Raw genomic sequence first — 26877 nt, 5'->3', positions numbered from 1 at the left:
ACTGAAGAATGCCAAGGACGAGTACGAGACACTCAAGTCCCTAGGGCAACTAACCAACAAACCCCCTAACCAGAGAGGGAATGGCAATTTTCGTCGGCCTCGCGGACAAAACTCCCAAAGAGGCTCAAACTATTCCCAAGGCCAGGGTACTCCATGGAACACTAACCAGCAGTCTACCCAGAGTTATGGCAGGGGGAACAAAAGATGTCGTGGTAGGGGTAGAGGCAGTCCCAATAAAGGAGTGACGCTCCGTTCAGGGTCCCTTCTCACGCATCCCCAGTAGGGGGACACATTTCCATCTTCACCCAAGCTTGGGGAGGGATCACATCAGACAGATGGGTGCTGTCCACAGTGTCCGCAGGATACTGCATAGAACTACTAGAACGTCCCCGAAACCACCCTACACGACACAGAATACACTCCTTAGACCACCAGAAGATCCTACTCGAAGAGATCGAAATACGATTACGGTGAGTAATGTATCCCATATATATTTATTTCTGAGGCTTGTGGAATCTGCTTAGATCACATGCTGTGCATAGGCCGACATCTAGTGGAAGCTGCGGAGTATTAGTTTGTTTTTCGAAACTCGAAAATGGGCGTCGACACAGGGCGTGCCAGTAATACTATCCCTAGTGTGACGTCCACTGTACCCATGATCTCTCACGCGTCTAAGACCCTCAGATTGTTTTTTTCCGCCATACTGGTCGGAAGCATTCCGCGGAGTTCCCTGGCCTTAGCCATACTTTTGCTAAAAAATTGTTATATTTCCCCATTTCTCCACCCCAATGTCGAGTCACCGAACATCCACACTCGACGCCGGCACGGAGAAAGAATCGACCGTCGAGAGCTGCACAGCGGATTTGGGCCTCAGAAGGCCTCTGGCCTCGGCCCGGGTCTCGGAAGGCCCCTGGCCTCGGCCCTGCAAGTAGGGAGAGTGGGGGGTGGACATACTCTACACTCTTTTGGTATATAGGTACATTCTTATATATTCCTACACTTATTAGCCTGCTGCCACAAGGTGCGTATGGAGGTTACCCCTTTCCAATTTTGCCCCAAGTGCAACCGCAAGTACCCTTGGGTTGACAGACACGCCACGTGCAATCTGCTTACCAAGGGACCACCCCTAGGCTAACTGCAGAGCGTGTAGTAGGTTCAAACCGAACACACTCAAGGACCGTTCGATAAAGCGTAGGGCCCACCACGCCAGGCGTCAAGAGGCCATGGCAGCGGAGGGCGCCTTCAGCGATGGCAGAGACGCCGTGCTTTCGGACGGCGAGGGCAACGTGGCGTCAATCGACAGCCAAGCGCAAGTCCTCGACCTCGGAATGTTGTCCGGCAGGACGGCTATAGGGAAGACCCCCGGCGACACAAGCGCTAACCACAGCACTTCCACAAAACACATGAAGTCCAACCGCGACTCGACGCGCGCGTCGAGTACTCGGAAAGAGGCACATAGAGAACGGTCCGAATCGGTGTCCTCTGGGCGTTCTCGATCTAGATCGCCGCATGACTCCAGGCAACCATCCACTGTTGCCAGAAGTGCCTCGCTCCCCAAGGTAACAGAGGTTCGATCGTCGGAAGACGAAGCCGACCTCTATCCCCAGACCGCACTCCAGGAGTCGGTGTCAACAGGCCGCGCAATGGCTGTTCCCGAGTACCAACCTCCACACTCCAGAGATAGGGACACTACCCCCGAACCTTGGCGCCAGGCGTCGAAAGGCTCCGTAGGGGCGAAAAAACAGGGTAAACACTCTTCCACCCATTGGGAAGGGGAAAAACAGAGGAAGCAGTCTCAGCCTCCGTCCACACCTCAAAAACATTATACCCCACATAAACAGATAGACAAGTCTCGGTCTTCTGTTATCCCAAAGACCCCTGTTCAAACCAGTAGGTCTAGTCAAGATAAAACAGGGAAAGGCCTCCAAGAAAGAATCATTCCCAGTTCAATAGAATGGTCTAGTGATGACATAGATGTCATCATTGGCAGATTTCTAAGCCAAAAAAACCTGAACACTTTCTCTCTTTTACCCCCGACGGGTCAACTCCCTCAGGCTCTAAGGATCCTATACCCCCAAGTAAGAACTCCCGGGTTGAAGCTCCTATTTCAGACCCCTTCAGTATACAGCCCTATTCTCAATATCAGAGAGATCCATCCCTTTGTGAGGATCCAGATTTGGGCAGATCTGGGACGGGCTACTATGGGGATAACGAGGACAAAGAGGAGGAGGACGACGACAACCCAGAAACCTACAGGCTAGATTCCCCGGTAGATAAAGAACCCCCGGTTACCGACTCCCCTGTCGATAACCAGCCTCTCTTGAATGAAGTGCTGTCCAGAGCGGCAGAACACTTCCACATTGACACCCAGGGTGCTCAGGAAGAGAGGGTCTTTGCCAAGGAGTTAGTGGGAGAAAGGAGACCTGTTGCCCAGGCCATCCCTATCCTTAAGTCAATACAAAGAAGGCTAAACCCTTCCCTGTTAATCCGTATCTCACTAGGGCGGTAAACCCCAGAGTTGAGAAGCTTTTCAGGGCAGCCCTAACAGACTCACTGTACATAAGAGGGCATCTGAAACCGGACTCCCTGGTAGTTACAAACACCCGTAAGAGGGTGGTAACACCCTTGTCATTGTCAGAAGCTCCTCCCAACAAGGAGAGCAAGAAGATTTATGGCTTGGGTAGGAAAGTAGCCTCCCCTTCCGCCTACCAGGCAAGGATTGCCAACTCCGCCACCCTGCTGGCGAGTTACAACTGCCACCAGTGGGAAGACTGCTACCTGGCAGCACTCATAGATTCCGCCCCAGAACCCTTAAAAAGCCAATAGGCACGAGTTTCGGCAGAAGGAAGAGCCGTGTCCGGTTGCATATTAAAAGCAACCTTTGATGCCGCGGATAACGCCGGCAGATAGATAGCAAAAGGTACTGTTATCAAAAGGCATGCTTGGTTGCGACAGTCTGGGTTCAAAGCCGAAACCCAGGCATCATTGATAGATAAACCGGTGGAGCCGGAGCTATTGTTTGGAAAGGCGGTCGAGGACGCGCTAAAAAAATACCAAGGACGAGTATGAAACACTCAAATCCCTAGGCCAACTAACCAATAAACCCCCAAACCAGAGAGTGAATGGCAATTTTCGACACAATGGAACAACAACAGCCATCAGTCTACCCAGGGTTATGGCTGGGGTAATAAGAGAGGACGTGGTAAAGGTAGAGGCAGCTCCAGTGGAGGCGGCGGCACGCCTCCACCAAAACAGTGACGCTCCGTTCAGGGTCCCTTCTCACGCATCCCCAGTAGGCGGGACGCATTTCCAACTTCACCCAAGCTTGTGAAGGGATCACATCAGACAGATGGGTGCTGTCCACAGTGTCCGCAGGATACTGCATAAAACTGTTAGAGCGTCCCCAAAACCACCCTCCACGACAAAGAATACTTTCTTTGGACCACCAGAAGATCCTCCTCGAGGAGATCGTCAATCTTCTAGCAAAGGACGCGATAGAACTCGTCCCGGGACAACAGGTACACAAGAGTATTTATTCAACTTACTTCCTTGTGCCAAAAAAAGATTTGATAATGCGCCCAGTATTGGATTTACGGCCTGCAAACAAGTATGTCAAGCCCCAAAAATTTCGCATGACTACTCTCCAAGAGGTAATCCCCCTCCTAAAAAAGGGGATTACATGGCAACATTGGACATGAAAGATGCCTATTTTCATATTTCCATGTTCCCAGCACACAGGAAGTACTTTGCTTCAAGGTGGACAGTCGGCAGTACCAGTTCAAGGTCCTGCCCTTCGGGATGGCCTCGGCTCCAAGGGTATTCACCAAGGTACTGGCGGTGGCGGCGGCACACCTACGCAGGGAGCCAATCCCAGTGTAGCCCTACCTGGACGACTGGCTCATCACGGGTGAGACCCCAGTAATTTGCAGTACAAACATTCAAAGGACGATCAACCTCCTCTTCGAATTAGGTTTCTCAATAAACGAGAAGAAATCAAGTCTGGTGCCAAGCACCTCCAAACAGTTCCTAGGAGCTATCCTAGACACGCAAGAGGGGTTGACCTTTCCATTGGAGGAAAGAATTCGGAATATACTGCTGCAAATTCCGCAATATCAGGCCGGTCGCCAGATAACGGTACGCAAAGCAATGCGTCTGCTGGGCATGATGGTGTCATGCATTTACCTGGACCCCCACGCGCGCCTGCGCATGCGTCCCATGCAGGAATGGTTGGCGAAACAGTGGTCTCAGGCAAGTGGTCAGTGGGACGATCTAGTGGTTGTTTCGCCAACACTGGTACAAAGCCTTCACTGGTGGACAAGAGAAAATCTGTCCAAGGGGAAACCCTTTTACGATCCCGAGATACAGGCGGTAGTCACAACCGATGCATGCCTGACAGGGTGGGGAGCTCACCACCTCCACCACACAGCTCAGGGTCTCTGGTCTCACTCAGTGGCCAAGAATCACATCAACCTGCTTGAGCTTCTGGCAGTGTTCAGAGCGCTTCAAGCGTTCGAGCCCTACCTGCGGAATCTGTCAGTGCAGATCCGGACGGACAGCACTACAGCCATGTTTTACATAAACGAGCAAGGAGGGACTTGTTGTCATGATCTCTGCTTCCAAAAGGTCAGGGTTTTCCCAACTCCCTTGGAAGCAGATCCATAACCCAGGTTCCGAGTGCCAACCAGTCCCAATTGGGACCTTTTGGACCCAGTCCTGGCGCCAGTGGCACCAGGCTCATAAATATGCCCAGTCCCAGCGCTGGAAGCGCCGGGCTCATAATGCTTGGGTGGACTTGCCTGCAGCAGACCATGCTGCTTACTTGCCTGCCAGTTGAGTCTCTGATCCTCTTCTGTTTGGAACTACTTTTCCTGTTGGGTGGGGCAGGAGCCACTCCCTAGATTCAGAACACTGGAACTCTTCTGGAAAGCAGGAACTCTTTTCTTAGGCGTGGCTGTGGAAGGAGACACCTAAGCACTACAGGAGGCTATTTAAACCACACCCGATGGATGAATCTTGCTTTGCGTTATTCTGCATCCTCAGCAGCAGAACGCTCATCGTGTCTTCTGCATCTGATCCTGGGCCTAAGGAAAAAGGCTTACCATTCTGAATCCAGTCTTCAGCAACACCTATAAAGACAAGAAAGAACAGGTTAGCATTACGGTCTTCAGTGACAGCTCTTCACTTACCTGGTCCATCGGCTGTCACCAACGCCTCGCGCTGCATTCCGGCATCTGAAAGACAAAGGCTTACCTACTCTTCGTGCGCTCCGGAGGTCTTCACACTGCATTCCGGCATCTGAAAGACAAAAGCTTACCAACTCTTTGCACGCTCCTGAGGCCTTCGGCGCTGCATCCTGCATCTGAAAGACAAAACAAGGTGCGTTTAAAGACATTGGGGAACTTTAATACTCACGTGCCATTACTCCTTTCCACATCTAACCCAGTGGGTATTCCGGCACCCTGCAGCCGCTCCGAACTTGTACCTGCAAAATAAAAAGACAGTTAGAGCGCATCGTGAAGCAGGCAACAAGCGCTTACTTACGTGCTTCCAGGCGCTTCTATTCATCACACGGGCTCCATCTTCAACTCACTTCAGCCCGCCATCCGCCATCGCCGGAACCCTGCAAAACAAGAGACATCATTACTAAAGACTTTAAAGACATTAGAATTACTCGAAACTTACCGTTCGTGCAGTAAACGACGGACAGCAGTCCTCTGAAGTCAAGAGGCCTGCTCCCCTTATCCAGTGAAGAAACTGGTTACAGCACCCTGCCTCGAGGCAGATGGAGAGCACGGCGTTCACTTACCTAAGGTGAGAGCGTTAACCTTTGGGGTTCTACAGGAGAAGAGAAAGGGAAGAAGAGAGAGACATTCAATAACCCAGTTCATTAATCCCACATTTTCTATCTGCAGACATCTTACCCTTCAAACCAGACATACAGTGCACAGAGGTCCAGCCCAAAGAGCCAGCCGTGTGTTACACATCACCTTTGAAGATACGGTATACGCCCAGTCAAGACCGGCGCCTCTACGGGAATCAGGTGAGCGTTACACTTGTTCGCCAAATCTGTCCAACCTTGCCCAGAAAATGTGGATATGGGCACTCAGACGGAAGATCTTCCTGTCATCTCAACATGTTCCAGGGGATCTCAATTCTCTGGCGGATGCTTTGAGCAGAGATCCCCTCCCAGAGGAACACGAATGGTGTCTACATAGAGAAATCGTAGAAGATATCTTCTCTCAGTGGGGTTTCCCACTATAGACCTATTCGCCACAAGCTCAGACAGTGCCCAGGATTTGCATCCAGGTTTCCCCAGCCAGACTCCCAGGGGAACACCCTGTGGATGAACTGGTCAGGGATGTTTGGGTACGCTTTTCCACCAACTCCTCATCAGGAAGGTGGTCAACAAGATGAACAGAGAGTCAATGACGCTCGTCCTAGTTGCTCCCATGTGGGCGAGACAACCGTGGTTCCCAGATCTACGCAGACTAGCGGTGTGCAAACCCATCAAACTCCCGGGCTGGTACAACCTACTGTCCCAGCACCAAGGTCAAACAGTGCTTCCTCAACCAACTCAATGAATCTAGCAGCATGGCTCCTGAGGTCATAGAGTTCGGACTTCTCAAATTACCACAAAGATGTATGGACATCCTAAAAGAATCCAGGAAGCCAAACACGAGGCACTGCTACTTTGACAAATGGAAACGATTTGTTATCTGGTGCCAGAATAAGCAAGTCAACCCAGTTGATTGCACTCCTTCCACAATTGTCACATACATGCTCCACCTGCTGGATGCATGACTGGTATTTAACTCACTGAAGGTACACCTGGCAGCGCTGTCGGCATACACCACATCCCATAACAAGGTGTCGTGGTGGAAGATACCAGTGGTTAAAGCTTTCATGGAAGGAGTAAAGAGACTTCACCCTCCTATTTCAAACCCACCACCAGGATGGGACCTTAACATGGTGCTATCTAAACTCATGGGCTCCCCATTCAAACCCATGCACAAAAGCAGTCTCAAACACCTGACTTATAAAACGGCCTTCTTAGTAGCAATAACATCTATAAGAAGGGTCGGTGAAATTCAGGCTCTGTCAGTGCAGGATCCATTCTTTACAGTTCATAAAGATAAACTGGTTTTACGTACACACCCTAGGTTCTCACCTAAGTTTATTTCTAAATTCCACGTGAACCAGTCCATCGGGCTTTCGGCTTTCTTCCAAGACCCACAAAGCTCGGCTGAGGTGAAACTACACACCGTAGATGTGCGTAGGACGGTCCTCTACTATGTAAACAAGACCAGACCGCCAAGGAAAACAGATCAGCTGTTTGTCTCCGTAGCTACAGGCAGAGAGTGAGATTGCGTCTCTAAAGGTGCCATCTCTAAGTGGATTGTTATCTGTATCCAGCTGTGTTACTCTCTTTCTGAAAAAACTCTGCCTTTCACGCCAAGAGCCCACCCTACAAGAGGCATTGGGGCCACCCTGGCTTTCATTGTAAATGTTCCCCTTGACACCATTTGCAAAGCAGCTACTTGGAGCTCTATTCACACTTTTACTCAGCACTACTGCATTGACACCCATTCCAAGACAGATACTCAAGTGGGACAAGCGGTTCTAAGACATTTATTTGCTCATGACCCTTCTCACATCCCACCTCCGTCTTCTAACACTGCTCGCTAATCTATGCACAGCATGTGATCTAAGCAGATTCCACAAGCCTCAGAAAGGATACATTACTCACCGTAATCGTATTTCTGATGCTTGTATCTGCTTAGATTCACATGCGACCCACCCTGCCTTCCCTCTGAGAGAAGGCGCATGGATGCTTGTAGTCTTATCTTATCTATCTGCTTGGATTATCTGTACTCACGCTACTCTTCATGCTACCTCATGTCAGAAAAAATACAATCTGAGGGTCCTAGACGTGTGAGGGATCATGGGTACAGTGGACGTCACACTAGGGATAGTATTACTGGCACGCCCTGTGTCGACGCCCATTTTCGAAATACAAACTGTAATACTCCGCAGCTTCCACTAGATGTCGGCCTATGCACAGCATATGAATCTAAGCAGATACAAGCATCAGAAATACGATTACGGTGAGTAATGTATCCCATATATAGATATATCTCTTAATGAGACGGGTGCCTTCACTATTCCAAAATAGTTTGCTTCAGTATTGTCTACAGCCAAACACCCACATTTCAGGTGTTCATTGCAGGTAGTCACACATACACTGCTATGGTGGAAGGTCTAGGAGTTGCTCACAGGAATGGGATTCCTTGTCCCCAAAGGGATGTCTCACAGTGAGGTCAAACTTGCCCAGACCCTTGTGGAGTGGGCTCAACTCCCCAGCCTCAGAGTGGGAGGCTACACCCTGGTGAGAAGGGACAAATACCCTCGATTCATCACACCCTCCAGTGGCTGTTCCTTTCAGACCTTCCCCTCTTTTGCCATTAGTAGTAGTGTAGTACTTGTGGTAGCACTTTTTCTTTCTTCAATAGTAACCATAAAGACAAATACAAAAAGCACATGTGGGGTCAAATGCACAGTTTACACTATTTATATAAATACTTGACATTTCATAGCCACATGAAATCAAAAATATTGTGAGAATTTACCTAACCAATAGTTGCCACAAATTACTCTCAAATCAAACTATAAAATTCATAATTCGTCAAAATAAAAATATATAAATAATTTCGCAAATATGGAACAAATTCTAAAGTATATGTTTTGAAAATAAACAGAAATTTGTAAGGTAATGCACATTCTGATTTTCACTAAAATACAGCATAACTAGAACAACCTTACATACTGTATTCAGTATGATCTTCTCAGACATGCCCTTTGCTGATTATTTATTGCGGCAGCTGTGATTCTTATATCATTAGAGGACCAACAGAGGTATTAGGCTAAATTCACAGATTCGCCCCCAAAATATTCAAAATCTTTCTCAAAAGTAGAGATATGCCTGGGAACAACAGTAAAAAAAATAAAAAATAGAAATAAACACGTCCTCATTGATGCCAGGACAGTTAGGGCAGCCAGCAACACTGCCATCCTGCCATCGAGGGCCAAAGGAGTCAAAGTATCTCAGTTGCAAGTTAACTATTCTAAATTTCATAAAAACTAAAAATTATCTTTAGATAAAATGGCATAATCTAACTAAAATGGTAATCAATTCCTGGTAAAAAAGTTTGATGCAAGTAGTTTATTGTCCTATGTCGATTGGTACAGGAATAATTTGATCTACAAGCAGTTAGTTACAAAATGCAGATGTTAGTGCTTTAGTGTGAGCTTTAAGTTGTTTGGGTGGGTGCCATATAGATGGTATGCTAATTATTTGGGGTTTAAACTTGATCTCTTAAGGAGTGCAAACTGCTAATCGCATTCATCGGAACTTCCTGATATCTGAGTAACGGTGGCGGGCTCCATAATGTAACCCAATAAAGAAACGGTTTTATAAGAACCTCACAAGAAATATTAAACTGACCTGCCTCCAAATGGAGAGGCACATTAGGAGTACTAGACAGCATGTTCATTAACTGATTCAAAATCTTATTCTCTGTACTTGCCAATCATCTAGTGTTATATTGGCCTCATTTATCTTCCCCAAATGCAGAATCTGCTACTGCCTGTGCTTGATAAACCTTCACTGGTGGTCTAATAATTATAGTGGCAAAGCATTTGAAAATTGTAGCATCCCTTTTTCTAGCAAGGATAAGTATACTTTTAGTAATCTGTTGGCACCATTGACCATCATTAATGCAAACCTATACATAATTAAAGAACTTAACTTGTTCAATGCTCCTTTTATAAAGGTGCAGGTTCATTTAAGTTTTGCCTCCCAGCTACAGCTATGCACTTTGCATTTTCAGTGTTACTGCAAAGTCTTTTTTTGTGTGCAAATGCAGTCAAATGTTTCTAATAACCTTTGAAGCCCTGTTTGTGCCTTAGAGGATGTTTATCTGGATTTCTAGAATCTGGCCTGGTGGCCAGATTCTAAGAGGCCTGTTAGGCAAACTTGTATACAGTACCCTGTGGGAGACTGCACCAGCCTTGTCCTCTTGGCAATAGTTAACCCAACCTTTGGTATAAGCATGTACTACACAAGTTGGTAGAGTGACTGAGCAGCCAGGCTTATTTTAAGAGGGGTCAATGTGCGCTGTAGGGTTAATACACAGCGATTCAGTGACAAGTATCCAAATAAACACTTACACTCAAGGTTTCTTGATTAAACAATTATTTATTTGTCAGTTTAATAAGTCTTCTTTAGAAGGGAGCAAATATAGGTGACACAAAAATATACTTCAAAATACACACTCTTAGTTTCCTTAAATCAGTAGATACCCATTTGGGATGGCACACACATTTCTTACACCCTGAGGTGACTTAAATAACTAGGACACTGTGGACATTGATTACAGCAATACTGAGGTTCATGTCGAAAGGAAAAGATGAGGAATAAAACAATGGTTAATAAATATTCTTCAGCAGGTAAGTACTTTTGGGACCCTCCAATGAAAAGTAAATTAACCCTTTCCCAGCTACAAAAGGTATCTAATGTGACGTTTGTTGAGGGATAGTTAAAGCACAGCGCCGGAGGTAAGAAGAGGCTTTCAGGGAGCCAGGACAGCCAATGTCAATTGAGCACAAGTCTAGGTGAGCTGAAACACTTCTTGCAGGTAGGTAAAAAGTCTTGCACAATGTTTTAAAAGTCTTTGTTAAAAAATCAAACCACTATAGGGCCACAAGCTGGGAGGCTTGTGAGGGGCAAAGCTGCAAGCAACTCTGCAAAAGCACCAAGACAAGCCTCAACTGAGAGCTAGCAAGGCTACACAACAGGGGGTAAGGAACCCCTTAGTTTTACAGTACCTTTGGTTTGAAGAAATTGGTTCCAACTGGCTTCTGTTCCAGTTGTTTGATATGATAGGTCATTTATAACGTACTTAATACCAAGAGGTTTCTAAGCGCACACCCGGGGATCGAACCTGTGGTGCTCCGTGTCGTCTTGCTTCCAAGGCGAGCACATTGCCCCTGAGCTATCCTCCCGAGAGGTCTGCAGAGCCTGTTGTTCCTGGGCCTCTTGTCGTGGGGACAAGAGGGTTGACGTCTGGGTACTCCTGCACTACGAATTGAAGGTCGGCGGCAGCAATGGGCAAACTTCAGATCAGCAGCACTTTGCGGTTTCAGCTCCTCGCAGCTCTTGCAAATTGCACCACCGTGGTTCTAGGATACCTTATGGACTTTCCTCGCATTTGGGGTCCAGTACTCTCTTGAGGTGGCTCAGGCTTGGTCAGTCCTGCTTCATGGGAGTCCAGAGGATATTTCTGTAGCTCGGGTCTGACTTAAAAACGATGCACTCGATCCTGGTGTTCCTTTACCTGGCAATCAGTTTCTGCAACAGCAATGGAAGTACAGCCAGCTCAGACAGGCTGTCCAGACGAGTTCGCTTTCGAGTTGATTTTTCCCACCAACCCAAGGGGAGAAGTTGTCAGTTGCAGGGTTTCTCTAGTCGAGGCGAATTCGGAGCTTCAGTAATGCAGCAGGGCTTTACCGGGCAAACCAATGGTCCAGGAGTTGCAGAAAGCGTCTCTTCCAAGTTCTTATTCGGATTCCTTCATCCAGTGGTTGACGCTGCCTTCCAAGCAAAAGACCGCACCTTTTATGCAGGTTTCTCCCATTGATTCGCAGCCTAGCTGTCAATAACACAGCAGGGTGGCTGTCCTTCAAGGACAGCCAGACGGCAATCACCTTTGGGTGCATTCCTGTAACCAAGGGGATTAAGCACAGGGAGTTTCGGGCACCTCCCTCACTTCCTGGCTTGCCAGACACGCTGGAGCCAGGGGGGGGGCTTCACCAGTGAATCCTGCCAAAGACGAAACGAACAAAGGGACCCAACCTGGTTTGGCGCACAGAGTAAATCTCAAGAAGGACCTTTCAAACAAGAAATGTCGAAAAAAGAAGACTGGGTCATTTTGACAAAATAAGCACCCATGGGTGCTTTACTGCAGCTGCAATTGCAGCACGCGGTAGAAACACTCAATGGTAGGAAAAAGTAAACGACTGCCCCAGCCATTAATTGTAGAAAGGGTAACATAAAAATGTTACATGAGAAACTAAACTGAGGGGGATACTAAGTAACACCTCCAACACCCTATTGTAAGATGGTGTGTGCTGGGTCTGCAAAGTTACAAAATGTAAGTAAAGTCAATTTCACTTCACTGCTCTTGGAAACAGTACCAAGAGAAGGTATTTAAACCTTTGGGAAATCTGGAAAACTTCCCTGTGTCACTGCACTGAAGGCGCTGTGTGACACAATGTAAAAAGATGATGCCTATGGAGTTTGTCAGACTACAAAGTGAAAAGAAAAACTGTGTTCAAATCAATGAGAAAATACATGAGAGAGTAGGAAAAAGGTCTCACAGGTTAGAAATTAAAAGTCCTAAAGTCCAGCAAGTGCTGGGGGTCTCTACGGTCGAAGGGAATTAGCACATTTCTGAGAATTCTCCCTAACAAGGCCACTCTAGTTACGGTGAAAAGGAAGCTCCAAGTTTAGCCAAAACCCAATCCGGGTAGTATGGTGAGCGGTCATGGCTTAGCCTTGGGGGAAGAATGTGCGTGTTCAGGGGTCCTCAATGAGTCCACACAGTATGGCACACAATAATTCTATTTAGTTATAAAATAGTTATTTATTTAGGCCATTAGCACACACTGAAAAATGAAACTAGCAGGCGTATTAACACACGACTTTCTACAATACAAATATATGCAATCACAATTACGTTCACTTAATATACATTAAATAACTTAACAAGGTAATGCAGGTAAGTAATGCAGATGCAGTAATATGATGGGATCCAGTCACAAGTACAATATTTGTTTCTTTGGAAGTCCAGCCCTAAGATGTGTGGGGCCTAGGTCCCAAATGCTGCAGGCTCCAACACAATGTTTCTCATAGATATGAGTTCACTTAAAAAAGAATGGGAGAGCATTTACAGAGCCCTGCATTTGTGCTGCCTAGAATATAAAGGTTTTTTATTCCATACTTGACCTAGGTGGATGACGTGGTGCTGTTGGACAGTAGTTAGGTGGTTTTACAGAGGCAGCTGGTGTCAATAAGATCTTATTATTTAAGGAATGAAAAGAAAACCAGCATCGTACGATTCAGCGGGAATGCTAGGAAAAATATGATTCACTTGGGTCCTGCAGGATCAAGTTCTGTTCCCGGTTTTCGAGAGTTACCCAATCTGGGTTTTGTGTTGGGCACCTCGCCGAGCATTGTCTCTGGTATGTCCCATGATTGAAGCAAACAAACTTGCAGCGCAGATGAGAAATATCGACTCCAAGTACTGTCGATTTTCCATCTGCCCATTAATTGTCTTTTATAAAATGAAAGCCATACCAGTTTTATTATAGGGCATGGATCTGGGCACGGCATCCCGTTCGATTGACTATGCAAGGGCAGAGAGAGTCTGGAAAAAGAGCATTGAATTTACCAGACTGTGTGCCAATCGAAGCTCTGCGATATGAACTTGGCTTGGCATCCGTGTGTGGCCACCTGAACTGGAATATTCTCTTGAGTTTCGGAAATGTTTGGTCCCTCCTGTAAACTCTCTATATGTTGACCTTTCTGAGGCAATGATGCAGGTGTTGAGGCCCGATGAGGGAATTAGTAAAATATGCTGAATTGACCTTGATGGACTGTAATCAATTTGAGCACTGACCGGTAGGCTGTTAGAGCCTGTTTGAAACTGTTGAACACCATTGTTGACAGACAATCGATAGTGAGGGGTCAAAACTGTACAAGAGTTTGTCACCATACTATAAACGACCAGTGAGCGTACCGCCATACCTTCTTTGAAGTTCCTGAACGCGTACTGATCTCTTAAAGTTTAAATTCAATGTACTCCCAACAGGTGAGCTGATCAACATCAAGTAATGAAACTGATGGGTCCTGCGATAACTGTAATCTGGTGGAAGTAATGCAGACAAGGGAGCACATCATAAAGTACTGAGGGGCCCTAAAAAAGGAGAGGACAATGTTGTCTGGGCCAAATGCCATGATTTTAGGTTCTCTTATCTTAAGAGTACCTAAAAACACTTGAGACCGAAGAAGAGGAATCACTAATGCTAATCACTAAGTACTCTGGGAACGACGGAATTAACTGATGAAGACTTGCTGAGAAATACAGTGTATATCTCAGAAGCAAATGGGCTTGAGAAACCGACTGCTCCAGGGATAATTGAAGTCATCAACTCAGAGGGAGTGGTTCTCGCCCCCACTTCACCGGATGTAGGTGGGTTTAAAGCGGTGACTGATTACCTAACGGACAACGCGGCAGAGGAATCTACCGCACATCTACACCATATTGAAACACAAATCGTCCTTAAGCCCACAATGCACTTTTAAAGTACTAGTAATTCCATCGCACATCCAGACCTGCATCAGAAACGAGGTGGAAGGATGTGAACCAACCAATCATGAATGCATCTGACCGTCTACCAGAAAAAATAGAAACTGATGCAATTAGATTAACTTTACAGCAGCTCCCAAATGAAGGAAATGTATCTCCGAATCGATATCACACCGCTAAAAGCAAGGAACTGCAAATTGAACTGGAGCCAAGAGTAGAATACAGAGAGGAGAACTCGTGGATGGATAATGAAAGCGGGGGTGCAGGTTCTCAGCAAAATGTAAAAGAGCAGTCTGCAATTTAAGCTGGAGACCAGGAATAGACGCAGAGAGTGTGATTGCAGCAGCGACTCCGATTCCTCGTACACTGAAAGCTCCGAAAGTCATGAACGACCCCCAAATAGAAAGAGAAGAACGAATACCCTGGGCGGGATGAAGCTGCATCCAACAAGGTGTGACCTAGAAATCTCGAGATGAAGTAAGAAACATGCGCTCCTCAATAATCTCTGCTGTAACTATGTTTAGCACCTTACCTAAAGTTATGAGTCCTTAAGTGAAAACTACAAAGATCTCTCGACGCTCATGGTACTAATGAATTCAAAATTGATGCTTGTGGAACATTTTATTTTAGCCGTGAGAGAGAGAAAAAAGGGAGAGAAAAATATCTAGGAGTGATCTTGAAATCCTTAATTGACGCCTTCCAGGAAGCAAAAGCTGTCACTGTGCAGGAATTGTAAAACTTTGATATTAGCATCTTGCATTTTAAATCTATAAAATGTATAAATGTTATGTATTTAAGTATGGTGGACTGATATTTAGGTAAGTCCTTTTTAAGTGTTGTGAGTTGCGGCATATGGTTTTGTTTATTAACTGTACTTTTGGTTAATTTGCATTTTGTATTTTGTAAATTGTATCAATTCTGTGAATCTTGTATAAGGATGCCTTGTGCATCGAATATCACAATTTAAAAAAAAAGAATGCAATGGGCTTGTGGTGAAGATTAGTTTTAAACTATTAAAAGTACTATATTTTTCAGAAGGCTGGTAAGTTCTCCTCTCTCTGCCAGACCCAAAACTAACCGAGGAGCTGGATATCCAACCGAGATTTGTCAACCAACGTTGAGTGGGTGGGAGGTGGGAGACGTAGGGACTTGTTCCCTATGTTATCCTATGGACGTCAGGGTGAACGGGCACAGTTATGCTTACTTTCCTTCCCGTGTCAGATTTTCCTAGGGATCACGATGGGTCATCTGGGGGTCACTGGGAGCAAAGCCTTCCATCCTTTGTTCGAGTGAGAGATGGGGGTTCTGGTTCAAGTGGTATTCCGGTCGGATGGAACTGAAGTTGCAATCCTGGTCGATGAAGAAATATATATTTCAACAGTGTAGACCTCTTCAGGACTCTTCTCTGGATGGAGCAAGGTGAGTTCCAGCAACAATCAGTTTGTAGTCAACGACAGGCATCCTTCCAGTTGCGGTCACAGGAGCTGCTCCAGGACAGGTTACCTTGAAGATGGAATTTGTGGAGAATTTGATTGTGTCACAAGCTGGCGACCACTAAAGTTTTGGGCTTGAACGTGGAACGACGACAGTTCCACGTCAAAAGGCAAATCTAATTATACACTATTCCGACTCATCTACAAAGAAATATGAACATGAAATAGAATTGATTGTTGGTGTGCTGTGAACAGAATCATAACACATTTGCAGACTGGATTAAAGGCATTTCTCTATGGTGGACCAAGTTTTAAAATTAAATGACTATTCAGATGGTTGACTTATTAAACATTTTTTTTTTTCTTATTTATTGATTTGAACTCTGCCTTTGATACTACTCCATGCCCCAATCTTTTTTTACAGCTCGAATGTTGCATGCATTTGGTGGGGACTGCACAGTGAAACTACTAGATCATTCCCTATTGATATGGGCATATGCCAGGGATGACTGCAGGCCCCTATTTCATTTTCATTCTATATTAATGACACTGCAGGTGACGGGCACTATTTAGTGTATGGTATTTTCAGTTTATGCTGTTCACCTCCGTTAGGAAAGATTTTCTTTTTGCAAAATTCCCTCCATAGTTTCCTATGGCACCCCATTCTTTTTTGCTCTGTTTTTGATGAAAAGTAAAGCCTTCAGAGCTTCACTTCCCTTTTGGTCATTGGTTATGGAAAACTGATCAGTCCTTCGAACTATCAGTACTGTGAAACTTTGTTTCCCTTTTGAATTCTTATATTTTTAACATTTCACAAAGCACCTTACTGTGAAGTGCAGGAAGAATACTTTTGCATCACTCCAGCTTTTTACACATGGGATTTTTAGGTACTTTTATATGTGCCTAAACACAAGCTGGTGGTAGCAGTTATATTATTTGCATTATTTTTGGTGTGCGCATTTGAGTTTGCCACGAATAGCTTCTAAACATGGCCATTGCCCTAAAATTGCATTGCCATAAGATTTGTGCTTGTTCTTTGGCCATATTGTAGTTTGGCCTTCTTCCTGACTTCTCTGGTCAGAAAAGTCCTTATAAAATCATGCAGTTGCCTGGGAATGTCCCTCATCTCCGCTCCCCCCCCCCCACCCAAGAAAGGGGCTGAGAAATTCTAATCGCTTTCCACCTCACTGTGCCATACGTCTGCTACTGAGGTGGATGTGAAATCAGTAGTTTTCCCCAATTAGACAACTACTGGATGCCTGATGGTGCAGATAAGAAGACTCCTACAGCTATTCTTCAGATCTACGCAGGAGCAAAGGATCCCTCGAAAACGAGCAGCCTGCTGATGCCCCAAAGATGATTACTGAAGTGTCCCAGCCAGTGCTCCAGATAAGATTTTGAGATGGGAGTATTTTACTCCCTATTTTTAAACTCCGAGTCAATGTGATTTTAAGAGTAAAAATGACTTTTCTCTTTTGCAAGAGTATAATGTATGCGACATCTAGGTGATGTGTGCAAAAACTGTATGGAAATCATTACTATGTGGCAGCTTTCTGCATTGTGACAGGAATACACCTTTTTCTGATCTCTCCTGTATATATTTAAAAGTTTAAATCACAAAAATCTAGCCACATTAATAGTAAAGCAAACATTAATCGTGTTGTGTGTTTTGAGGTAAGGTAGCAGAATTGTCTTTCGAGGTTTAATGAAAGTCCTCATTTCCTGGAGCTATTACTACCTAATGGCATGCCAATGTTATGATAGAACAGTGCAGAGAAGCAAGGACTCTGCGCTAAATTCTATATCTAATCTAATGGTCAAGTGGTTATTTATGAAGCGCTTTTGGCAAAAGGCCGTACATAGAACATATTTATCATAATTATCACCAAACCAAAGCCGATACTCCTTTATCGACCTCGAAAGGCTGAGTTAGCCTTGCCGGGGTTTGAACCTGCAACCTACAGATCACGTACATATTGGAGCAATGAGTGCTCAACCGGCTGAGCTATCTTATTGGCTAAAATCCTTCAGAGATTGGTTAACTGAGTGTCGACTGAGGTATAATAATGACAGTACCTAGATGTTGGACAAACAATTTATGAAGCGCTACATAAAGTTAAATACCGATCTGTATTATCACAGGGACAGGTTTTGCTGAGTTTCTATTTCAATTACCAATTTTGTTTGTTTTTGTACAGCGCTTGCACTTCCTGGAAAGTGACGTTTAAGATGTTTTAGTCTTGAGGATTTGAGAGGCTAGAACACCTGATTGGTGTAATGACAATCACTCACCCTTGAGCAAAGACTCTGCTGCCACTGACCATTTATAGTAATGTACCCCAGGACTGCAAGTTTGAATGGATGTAAACTAGACTGTGCATAGTCATCATTTTACACACATTTCTATAATTAGAGTGTAATTTAAATTCTAAGTGTAAAAATGATGTGCCTCCGCATGATTATGCACACAGCACCGGAACTCTGAAAAATACAATTGTGCAATATTGGTTTGCTTTCACTGGAAAAAAGCATAATTTGTTACAAAATATTAATTCTCAATTGCAACTTAGTTTTCCTTCTTATTAATTATACAATCATAAAATTCTAGGAAAATAAATATGCACAGTGCTTCTGTTGGCTCCATGGGCATCAACACAGCAGAAACTGAATGGAAAGAAACCATTCCTTTTATCACAGTGTGCAGTTTCTTTTTTTTGCAAGGCTTCAGAGAAATACATTATTTTTCAGAGGTGGCTTGCAATTACATCCATGTAGATAAAAATCAAAAGAAGCCTTCTAGTTTCTGTCAAGTAACCTGACCTTTACACTGCCCTCTGCTCTAAACCTGTGTGTAAATGTACACAGGAAAATAATAAAGCTGTCACATTTACAAGATTGTCATGCGTAATAAGGCCTTGTACGCACCTTATCTGGAGGCCTGATCCCAGCATCCCCTCCAGTGTCCAGGCCAGCAAAGCCCCCCCCCCTCCTCCTCTGCCTGATCTCTGAAGACCCTCTGCAGTACTTCAGCCTGCCCTTGGACTAGTGGGACCAACTAGCCTTGACGCCTTCAAGGATTCAGCCCGCCTTCCGAAGTGTCTGTGAAATGCTTGGTGGACTGACAAGCCATGGTCTACCTCGCCAGAACTGTCGCAGTTTCACGTTAATCAAAATGTAAACAGTAGTTGCTGATCGCCAGGAATCTGACAAGGCTAAAGTCCCGTTAAATAACTTAAGTAAGAATAGAACTAATTGTCTGGAAGGTATCTAGGGGCGGGAGCCTTCCCATTTACTTTCTGACTGTCAATTGCAGGTTTTACCTCCTCAAAGGCAAATCTAGCAGATTCATGTTTGTGTCGGGAGCCAATGGTGCTTCTTGTAAAGCAACGTCCCAATCAGTCTTAGCTAAACAACATAGCTCTTTAAATTATTTAGCCCAACATATTTCATAAATATTAGCCACAAAGTCTTTCACAATTAAATTGGATACAGGGTTCCAAAAGGCTTGAGTTAATGCTTAAAATCAAATTTCTGGTTATTCCAAGATGGCCGCGCTGCTGTAAACGCTGTGTCCACCGAACTCCTGACCCGCGGGGCCGTAGCACCACATGGAGCCGATAGATAAGCCCTCCCCAGGCAACAGACGATACAGCAATTGGCATCAGACAGCTAGGCGAGTGTGGGGAACGCACCTGGTTGCACTCGTTGTGCTGCCATATAAGCGAAGTCCGGAGAGTGAGCATTGCGGCCTGATGGGACCTCGCACACTTCGCAGTAACGCTGGGAAGGACGCCCCCGGCTCATACCCTCTGAGCTGACCACCGCAACGCAATCGGGGCTCAGAAGAGGAGAACCAGTCACTAACGAAAGGAACCACGGGGAAGCGCCTGCACGATCCTGTGTCCGCCCGCCAATATTGGCAGGCTCCTGTGCCGACTCCCGGCCAATCCGGGCACCGGGAAGCACTGCAACCATCATCGGGCAACGGGCGGCCCCTCCGACATTGCCCCTCACATACTCCAGCCACACACTGCAGAAATTACGGCGGATGCCTCCAAGGCTGTCTGCACAATCCGGTGCTCCAACAAGTATAAAGCTAAAATGAGGAGAGACCTAATTCGGGGGAAGGGACACCAGGGAAGCAGGAGTAGAGGACCCAGCTGACACCCCTGCCTCCCACCAGGACCATTAAATACATGGAACAAGGCGACAATCAAGCAGGAGATCGCCCCCATACGAGTCCAAACATTTAGCACATACAGAGTTGACTGAACGCGGGGGGACGTACAAGGACACATTTGCCCACTAAAGCTGTGCCCCGATAAGACTGCAACAATGTTTCTGGCCCCCGGACAGCAGAAGCACATGCAGGTCAGGGGAAGTATTCCCCAGGGAAGCCTGTACCAGAAACAGCGGATCCCCTCACGCCAGGGGAGGGGCCAGGGATCACTGGGCCCTCAGCCCAATAGGGTCTTTCAACAAAAGGAGACTCGGAAGGGCCTGGAGGCATTCAATAGTGCCACCTCATACACCCCCTGGGTCAGTGACATCAGTACTCCCATAAGCGGTGGACTTAAGTCGTGTCGGCCCCTGAGAGGGGCCCCAACCCGGGAAGTATCCAAGCAGGGAGACGCACACTGAAGCCCTCGGCAGTGAAAGAGAGGCGACCTAGAGGCGAAAGGAGGTTCCCAAATTACCGCAAGCACAGGTGCCTTCCGACTTGGAGGGCATACGGCAGAGGCCGGTTGGGCCAGTGGGGACATAAGTGGACCCTCCATCGACAGACCTCCTACACCAGAGATAGGGACAGCGCCCAAGAGGGGAAGCAGGCGATACAAAGGGGTATGCCTCAGACACCCCTGGAACCGGAGTGACAAGCTATACAGCCAGGCGGAAGTACTCTGCACAGACCTGAAACAGACCAGGTGGCCCGCAAACCACAGGCCCCACCATACTCCGAACGCAATGTCGAAAAAAACAGGAACAAAGACTCCCTTCCGGCACCGAGGAACACCAAAAAGACACAGGAAGGTGTGCTAACAAAGATCTGGGCCAAGGAGGCAGACACCAGTGGGTGACATGCCACAACAGACTGGTTCGCAGACTCTGGGGCGGACGCCGCGCTTGAGGAACAGGATAGACTGGTTACGCAGTCCTCGCTTAAAAACTTCCTCAGCGAGATAGTAGACAACATCACTGCTGCAGGGCAGAAATAAATGGACGCCCTGAGGGAGGATCTGGCGGAGGGACTGACAGAAATGAAGAGACATCAATAAAATGGAGGAAAGGGTGGACAGAAAAGAGAGCAATCCAGGAGCTGATGGAAGATGCAAGGAAAGCGGAAACTCTGCTGGAAACCCTAGCAGTGGCCACCTTCAACCTTGAACTGCAGGCGGAGGACCTGGAGAATAGATCCATGAGGTCCAACATACTATTCAAAGGCCTACCGGAGACAACGCAGGACCAGGACCTAGTGCAAGTAATCAAGAGCATCTTTGGCGACCTCCTGGACCCCAAAAGCAGGTTCGGAGATTCAATTTAACAGAAAGCATAGGATGGGTCCCCGGGGGCGGGGACCAGAGGCCAGACCAAGATATGTTTCGGCCGCTACGTATAGCTACACCGTCCAGAAACGAATACTAGCCAAGGCCAGGAAAATGAAATGGATCACATACAATGGAGCAGAAATATTCCTATACCAGGACCTGGCACAATCAACCCTAATCAAAAGGAGGAGAATGGGCCCCAGTCCTAGTATGTTTGAGAGCCTGGGAAATTCGATACAGATGGGCCCACCCATTCGGCCTGATCTTTGACTGGTAAGGGAAGCAACAAAAAGTCACAACATACGAACTAGGAGCGACCCTTCTGGGAATCGAAAAAGCTCATTCAACAGCTGTCTTACCCACCACCGAATAAAATGCCAGTAGGCTGTGGGAATGGTCCACGGTTAAGTCCTAAAGGTCCAAGAAGGGGGAAACCCAACCATCCCTCAGGGGCCCACCACCCAGGAAGGAGTAGGACAAGCAAGGAAACACTGTCGATCCCCTGAACTGAAACCACACCACGAAGCAGCACTAATGCTCAAACAGCATGCCTGGGGAGGGAGCATTTGAAGCTAAGTGCCTGTGCTTTAACAGTACACTAATGTAAAAGGTGGAGGCCTTGTGGGGAGGGGCAGGGAGGGAATCTTGGAATGGGATTGGGAGAGCCTGCGTGGGGCAATCCTGGGGGGAACTCCCGGGTTCAACTCTCGAGACCACAGTTCGAGGGAGGCTAGAGGCCAGTTGAACCTGCCCAGTCAGGTGGGATACAGGGGGGAGGTGGTTCTGGGGTACCCAAGAATGCAGGGGAGGGGCCACAACAAGATGGGGGAGGATCCAAAAGGGTGGTGTCAAATCTACACTGGGAAACCGAGAAAGCGGGCAGACTTGCGCAAGTAAACATGGCGTGTGGGGGATAAGCTAAAGTTCATTTCTCTGAATGTCAACGGCCTAAATTCACCAATTAAAAGGAGAAAGATACAGAGATTCCTAGTTTGCAAAGGTAGCGGGCGCCCCTCTCTCGACAGAACAAGGCCTGATAACCTGTTCAGTGGTTATTAACCACTTGAGAGTTCGCAGCCACTGCTTTTACTCACTGTGCCTTTCACAGATGGGAAATATCCATTTGCATATCAGTCTTTGTCCTGCCCAGGGGCAGTCCAGCACCGAAATGCAATGGCAATTCCAACCTGAACGAGAGTACCACCAGCAACCCCATACACGTGTTTCACGTGTTTCACCCTTGTTGGGGATCATCAGTGAGGTGAAGCTGATGCCTCTCTAAGCACAGTGAGAGGGAGACCACGTCTGGTTGCCCCCAGGAGACCTAGGGTTACCAATCCCAGGTTCCTTGAAATTTAGTTTGCAAAGGTAGCGGGCGCCCCTCTCTAGACAGAACAAGGCCTGTTCAGTGGTTATTAACCACTTGAGAATTCGCAGCCACTGCTTTTACTCACTATGCCTTTCACAGATGGGAAATATCCATTTGCATATCAGTCTTTGTCCTGCCCAGGGTATGGGGTTGCTGGTGGTACTCTTGTTCAGAGAGGAATTGCCATAGCATTTCGGTGCTGGACTGCCCATGTGGGCGGGACAAAGACTGATATGCAAATGGATATTTCCCATCTGTGAAAGGTACAGTGAGCAAAAAGCAGATGGCTGCGAACTCTCAATGTGGTTAACAACCACTGAACAGGTTATCATGCCTTGTTCTTCCGAGAGAGGGGCGCCTGCTACCTTTGTTGAATTCTTTGAAGGAACTTGGGGTTGGTCACCCTAGGTTACCTGGGGGCAACCAGACGTGGACTCCCTGCTCACTGTGCTTAGAGAGGCTCAGCTTCACCTCACTGATGATGCCCAACAAGGCTGAAACACGTGTATGGGGTTGCTGGTGGTACTCTTGTTCAGAGAGGAATTGCCATAGCATTTCGGTGCTGGACTGCCCATGTGGGCGGGACAAAGACTGATATGCAAATGGATATTTCCCATCTGTGAAAGGTACAGTGAGCAAAAAGCAGATGGCTGCGAACTCTCAATGTGGTTAACAACCACTGAACAGGTTATCATGCCTTGTTCTTCCGAGAGAGGGGCGCCTGCTACCTTTGTTGAATACAGAGATTCCTCACAAGGGAATGGCTGGACGTAGTTACATTACAAGAAACACATATCCATAGATGAGATAGACGAAGAATAACATTCTGGGGGTATTGAAGAATCCTTCAGGCCACTCAACTCAACAAAGAAGGAGGGGTTTTCCTGGCACTGAAAAACAGGCTGGACCTCAGCATGATATTGATGGAATCAGACGATCGGGGGAGATACCTGGCAGTAGCTCTGGAGGGGAGGGGGGAGACCTATACTGTAGCGACACTATACGCACCCAATGCCGTCCAAGATGCCTTCATCCAAAATGTGCTGACTAGGCTCGAAAAGTTCACGAAATCCCCTATTATACTAACAGGGGACTTTAATATGGCGTGGGACCCCACTAAAGACTGGAGTAACAACGTGGCAGGGACAAAGGCACTACCTTCGGAAGATCTCAGGGGGAAATTCATGAGCTGGCACTGGTAGACGCATGGAGGGAACTAGAGGGGGACAAGGAGGGCTATACCTTCTACTCGCACGCACACCGCTCACACTCTAGAATTGACTACACCTAGGTCTCAAGTGCGTTTCTAGGAAGACATCACTCTCGGCGCAATAATACTCTCAGACCATGCCCCTGTAACACTCAATCTAAAGAGGAACCAGCGCCCATCTGGCCTGTGGAGGTGGCGCTACCCGGCCCTCCTGTTTAAAGACTACACGCTAGTCCGGGAAGTGGCAGAAGAAATTGGTGCCTTCTTTGAGACCAACAGAGTCGGGAAGACGGCACCGCAGGTCAGATGGGACAACTTAAAGGCAAAAATTAGAGGGAAAATCATAGTGATCAAAGGAAGGAGAGATGGGGGAACTGAGGCTGGATGAGGCCCGACTAGAGGACAAACTCAAGGAGATAATGGCTAAGATAGAACCAGTTCATAGCCCAGCTATTAAACGGGAGTACAGGGTTACCCAGGGACAATTAGACTTAATACAGACAAGGGCGGCGGAACGTAAGTTATTACACCTCAGGCGAAACCACTACATCAAAACAAACAAATTGGATTGCTTACTGGCCAGGATGTTGAGGAAGGAAGGAAAAGATAAAACAATCCTGAAAATGAAAGTAGCAGAGGTAGGACTAGTGCCAACAGTAATGACATCGAGAGAGAGTTTGTCCAGTTCTACTCTAGACTGTATAGCTCGGACAATCCTTTGCCAGCATTTCAGCAATCGTATGTAGATAATCTATATTTGGTGCGAAGAACTGAGGAGGAGAGGGAATCCCTGGAGCAGGACATAACAAGGGACGAAGTCAGGGCTGCTATAAAGTCCTTACCTATCAATAAATCCCCGGGACAGATGGCTTTGTCGCAGAGTTTTACAAGACACACAAGGAAACACTCATTCCCCATCTCACAGAACTGTTTATTGAAATCTGCACGCACCGGGCAACCTCTAAAACTATGGAAGAGGCAAAAGTAATCCTCATACACAAAAAAGACAAGGACCCCACAGAGTGCGCCTCCTACCGCCCCATTGCATTAATAAACATCGATGCCAAGATCCACTCGAAAATCCTAGCGACAAGACTTGACCAGATCTTCCCCAAAATAGTCCAGCCCGATCAATCTGGTTTCATTAGAGAACGTCAGACTGGAGATAATGTCGGGAGAATCGTGCGTTTGATTGAAAAGGCCCACAAGAGAGGAATCCCTGCTCTCCGCATGGCGGTGGACGCAGACAAAGCCTTTTATCGGGTAGAGTGGGGATTCCTCTTCGCAACCATGTACAGAATGGGATTCGGACACAGTTTAGTCGGTCGAGTGGGGCCAACTACCAGCAGCCGGTTCTCCTGATATCCATCAATGGGCAAATCTCAGAACCAGTGGCAGTCAGGTGAGGCACCAAGCAGGGATGCCCACTATCCCCCATTCTGTATGCATTACACCTAGAACTCTTCCTTGCAGCAGTAAGAGCCAACAAGAACATAGCAGGAATTACATTTGCGGGTGGCACACACAAAATCGCTGCGTTCGCGGATGATATGCTCTTGACATTAACCCGACCGGAGACTTTCCTGGGGGGCGATAGAAAGAGAACTTATTCAATTCGTGGCAGTGGCAGGGCTAAAAATAAACACAAGCAAGTTCGAAATTCTCAGCCTCACTCTCTTGAACGAAGTTGTGCACACCCTCAAAACGGCCTCCCCATATAGATGGGTTGAGCACCGCATAACTTACCTCGGGATAAAACTGGCCAAATCAGTGGAACGGCTATACCAAGCAAACTATTTGCCCCTCTTGGAGAAGCTGAAAACCTAAATGATTGAATGAGGCTCACTAGCTATAACCTGGTTAGGGAGGATAAATGTTTTTACAATTGTGGTACTACCTCAGCTACTCTATTATTTCACAGCACTCCTGGTCCGCGTGCCACTGGCCTTATTTAGAAACCTCCACAAAATGACCAGTAAATTGGTTTGGAGCAACAGACCCCCCAATAGTGGCTGCTAAATTTATGAAAGCCCCAACCTCTCGTGGGGAATGGGGGAACCGGACTTTAGGGCCTACTACACAGCCGCTAGTTGAGGGTAGTCGGGGACCGGCTAAACGATGACCGGGGGAAGATCTGGAGACAGATGGATCGAGCAGTCGCAGGGGTGGACCTGGAGGGAGTTCTTTGGAAACCCAAGGGGGACAGACCTCCGCCAATGTACAGTAGCTCCATCCTATCAGTAGTGGGAGACTCATGGGACGAAGCGGTGAAACGAGCGCACATCACCACATACCCCTCGCCATATTCACTGCTATTCGACGACCCACAATTCACCCCGGGACACAAAACATCCACGTTTGATGCCTGGCAACAACGTGGATGCCTTAAAGTCAGAGCTATGTTCATTGGGGACCAGGTGAAACTATTCGACCAATGAAAGACAAACTTTGCCCTGGGGGAAAGGTAAAGATATAGCTACGTCCAACTGAGGCACTGGTTGCACCATCCCTCCATGAAACAAGCAGGGAGCCGCCAACTAACTCTCTTCAAAAAGTATCTAAACAGGAACCTGGGGGATAGGCGAGTGGTAACCACTATATACAAACGCATAAAAGCTGGCGAGTCCTCCCCGCCAGACCATACATGAAAAGATGGGAGACTTCCACTGGGTGCACAATAGAAGAAACGGAATGGACGAAACTATGGGAGCACATCCCCACACTAACGGGATCCCTCCAAATTCAGGAGATCTGGCTAGAACTCCTACTTCAGTGGCACATGACACCAACAAGACTACACAGAATGTACCCAGGGGCATTGCAGCTCTGCTGGAGGGAACGCAGAGGGGAGGGAACATGGAGGCACATATGGTGGGAGTGTCCAAAAATAGAT

The 26877-nt window shown here is 46.9% G+C and overlaps 1 protein-coding gene across 4 annotated transcripts in view; it reads left to right on the top strand.

The window, feature by feature from the left end:
- RBM27 (RNA binding motif protein 27) overlaps positions 1-26877 on the top strand; it is a 1859884-nt gene that overhangs the window by 1377824 nt on the left and 455183 nt on the right. The window lies entirely within an intron of this gene.

Source organism: Ambystoma mexicanum, chromosome 3p (genome assembly GCF_040938575.1).
Source record: "Ambystoma mexicanum isolate Mex_15411 chromosome 3p, UKY_AmexF1_1, whole genome shotgun sequence".
Taxonomy (NCBI): Eukaryota; Metazoa; Chordata; class Amphibia; order Caudata; family Ambystomatidae; genus Ambystoma; species Ambystoma mexicanum.
The sequence above is the reverse complement of the archived record's forward strand: the minus strand, read 5'-3'. Positions and strand labels throughout refer to the sequence as shown.